This window comes from Elaeis guineensis, chromosome 2, assembly GCF_000442705.2.
Source record: "Elaeis guineensis isolate ETL-2024a chromosome 2, EG11, whole genome shotgun sequence".
Taxonomy (NCBI): Eukaryota; Viridiplantae; Streptophyta; class Magnoliopsida; order Arecales; family Arecaceae; genus Elaeis; species Elaeis guineensis.
The window spans coordinates 33,433,067-33,437,375 of NC_025994.2; positions in this window are offsets into that span (position 1 = coordinate 33,433,067).

Consider the following 4,309-nt stretch of genomic DNA (forward strand, 5'->3'; position numbering starts at 1 on the left):
AACTGAATCCAATTCAATTGGACTTGATCCAAAAATAATTACTTAATCAAATTGAGTAAATTAACGATCAAATCACTAATTAAACCTCTCATAAATATTGAATCTAAATTCGATGGGTAATCGGGCATCAGAATTCATCGATATGTAATCCTCATCGAAGAGTCCCAAACCAGTGGGACTCTTGACCCCGATACCCAAAATGTGTGGGACTCATGATCAGAGAATCCTGATTCTCGATCACAGAGTTCCAGACACGTAAGACTCATAGTCTACAAGTATTAAGACTCTTCATCAGCCATTAGATCAGATAGGAACCTCTAATGTGTGTGACCCCGCAGGTTCGAATCTAAGCCAGTAGCACAGGAACCAATTCCTGTACTAATCGAAGTGACCATCTAGCAATGGTACCCGATGATCGGATAGGTCGAATGATCATAATCGCAACACTCAGAACCTACGTAAATATGGTTACTGTATAATTCATCCTTTTGACCTCTGTGTTTAGGACGACTCAGGGTTAAACTTTCAACCCTGATTAGATCATCTGAATCATGCTCAACTCAAACAGTCCTGTGACTCCTCACAAAGACTACCCTGATCAAGGTTTTGCTAAATTGAAACACGACTGTACACAGCTCCTAAACTGGAGTGGTCAATCCCATCTTGACACACACACTGACAAGTCAAGTACTTGACTACACCCAGCAGCCTTCCGTCACTGAATTAGAAATTCAGGTAGTCCAGTGCCTAAGTGCAGTGAGTTGCTTGCAAGTCACCGTGGCGGTCTCAAGTCGGAGAGATATTTATACCCATATTCCATCGGAGCAAATCTTGACAGCAGAAATAGCTCCGGAGTCGGTCACGTTCAGTGTAGATGTACCCTTACATCTCACTTGTATACCATACCAGTGTCTCCACACTCATTGGTTAAGAGGACAACCAACCTATATGGCACACAACGACCTATGCTTGATAAACGTTGTCATCCTTGATAACAACGTATCATTTGGTCGCGAACAGATTTAAGGACTAAACGACAAATCCTCCTTTGTCGAGTTTAAATAGTCCTAAGGACTTCACCACAACATACGAGTTCATTAGAAGATGAAATATTTTATGATGAAAAATATCAAAATAATTTTTATTAATTCATAATTTATGTACATATATAAAAATGAGCATAACCATCAACAGGCTGACGATTGGCTTTGAGATACTATTCCCAATACCAACCAGTCATAAATCTTTCCACTGACTTTACCAAGTTATGAAGAGGACTCAAGATAATTAAGTTAAACTAGGGGCACCTAAATTAGTCATACTGATTTCTTAGTTAGCATAGATTAATCCCAATCATTAAGTGATGTAATCAAAATATGATTTATCATATTGGTCAGATAAGTGAGATCGATGGAAGGGATATGCTATTAACTCGATATAAACTCAATCTATCCGAGTAGCTCCCAATTAATGACCATCGATCAAAGCTACCATACTTACCTTAAACACCAAATGGTTAGTCATTTTCAATTTGATCAACTTATAGACTTGGATTCGACCACAGAGCTACGATCAAAGTCCATCTTATTCTAATAAAAAAAATAGACTTAACCAACTACAACTATTGAAATTGATCAAGAGAAGAAATTAATCCAATCAGAATTAACTTTTAATTAGATTTGATCAATTACTAACATGGTCCATTATCAATGATTTCTAATCCTAGGTCTAATCCAGTTAAATAGACTTGACTCAAGCTAACCTATTAATCCATGAATTATAAATTAATACCTTAGATCTTTGATTATAAAATCCAGATCATCTAATTCTCAATTAAGTTTTGGACTGACAAGGATTCAGATTCGGTATTTGAGAATAGTTTTTAATTTTATAAAATAATTTTACAATCAATCATCTAATGATCAAAATCTTAATTGTAGATCTAATATATATTATTTTAGATCTAAAATAAAGTTTTAAAATTTTTTTCATTGTTCATCATCATAAAAAAAATGTGCAGCACACCTACATGCCATAGGAGATTCCATCGAATGAACAAATAGGGTTATGAAACCCTGATTTCTCCTATGATCGGATGGCTATGAGAATCTATCCGATCAGATTATTATACTACTCAAATTTTAAATTAATTATTTAGATCTAATTTAAATAATTAAAATCAAATTTTATAAGGATCAGCACAAACTAGGACAACCTTTGCACTGTAAGGGATAAATCTTACAGCAGGATAATCTTATATCAATTTGCGCGATAAGATCTATAACTAATTTTAGATCTAAATATTATATATTAAATCTAATTTAAATTAAATTATAGATCTAAATATAAATAATATCATGTTATATGCAGAAAATTCATGTCATAAGAAATCAGGCTCTGATACTATTTGAAGCAAAAATGGATAGTTCAAAGCATGTATTTTTAAAATTTTATAGAAAAAAATAAAAAATTAAATATTTTAATCTTCTAAACATATCTTGGATCAGATCTAAACTATCATTAAAAATCTATGATATAAAAAATTTACATATAAAATTTGATATAAAATAGAAAACTGCATCGATCACATCGATGTCCTAATCTGATCTGACCTTTAGATCACATAGATTGAGTTCAGAACTCATCACCTTTTCATGAACTGATGATCTCCACTATTGGTAGGTGTGATATGAAGCTCTCACTGATGTCAAACAGCCGCACAGGTCATCCAGCCTCTATAGATCATCCACTCGAAGTTCTGATCGAATCTTCCTTCGTGGGAATGCTAGCTTGCATCGAAGATTCTGGATGGCTGATCCAAGCTCCTTTCTTTAGATCTCTCAGACTTCTTCAGATCAAAAGATGAAGCTTTACAAGAAGATGGTGGTGTGGGAGATTAAACAAGACTCATTTTTGTATTTTTTTTCTCACAAAATCTAGAGTTGAAACCTTAGAACCCACTCTGCACCTCACACCTAAGAGGAAGATCACTTCCTCTGTTTCTCACGCACGGAAGCCCAACCCACTCTCAACTTTTCATACCCCAACTCTGAGGTTTCTTACACCAAAAATTACTCTTTCTCTCGCACAAAATTGATCCCTTCTTAAGGGTAGTATCCCATGGAAGATAAGGATAAGAAAGAGGTAGTTTTGGTTCAATTTCAAACGTTGGTTGATCCTTATCACTAATTCAAATCAAATTTGAATTAAATTTTAAACCAAACTTTATTCTACTCTTGAAAACTCAAAAAATGGTCGACCAACATCAGAATGGCATAAAAAATCTCACGCAAAAATACTTTGTCCGTGGAGAAAGGTGATGGCATGAAAAAAAGAGTCCAACTCAATTTGAACTCTAGGTTTTTATTTAAATTCAAACTTATTTGAACTCAAATTTAAACTAACCAATTCTTAATTCAAAAAAAGATCAGATATAAGTGTGGAACTACTTTTGGGTGTGAGAATAAATTTACATAAAAAATTTTTCGCATGAAGAATAAGAGGGTGCAGAGAAAGGAGGCACAAGGAATTTGAATTCGAATTAATTTTCTCATCCAATTAGATTCTTAAACCAACCAAATTAGATTAGACTCAATTAGACTACTAAATCTAATCTAATTAGGTAGCTAATAATCTTGATTAAATTCTAATCAAATCAAAAATTAATCGAGCTTAAGTCCTGATCAAATCAGAAATCAAACATTCTTAGTGATTAGGTCATCTCATAACCTAATTAGATCAATCCAAATTGAATCCAATTCAATTAGATTTGATCCAAATCTCAATACTCAATCAAATTGAGCTAATTAACAATCTAATTACTAATCAATCCTCCTATAATTCATCAATAATTAGTGAATTAATTTATTACAAATTTTGTACAGAATTAATTATCAATCAAATTGACTGTTTTATTCTAGAATGATTCTTAATCATCGATCATCCATATGATTAGTCAGAAATTTTTTTTAAGTGTGACCCCATAGGTTCGAACTTAAGTCGATAATATAGGAATAATCTTTCTATACCAATCAAAGTGACCATCTAGCAATGATACCTGACGTTTGGATAGATTGAAAGATTGTAAAGCATCATTCAAGAACTTGTTGGCATATGGTTACCGTATAATTCATCCTTTTGATCCAAATTTTCAAGGTGACCTAGGATTTAACTATTAACCCTGATATGATCATCCATATTATATTTTAATTTTTTAAATTCATCACATGGATTACCCCGATCAAAGTTTTACTGAATTAAAACACATTGATACATTAACTCCTACTTATTTGGAGGGGTCAATTTCATC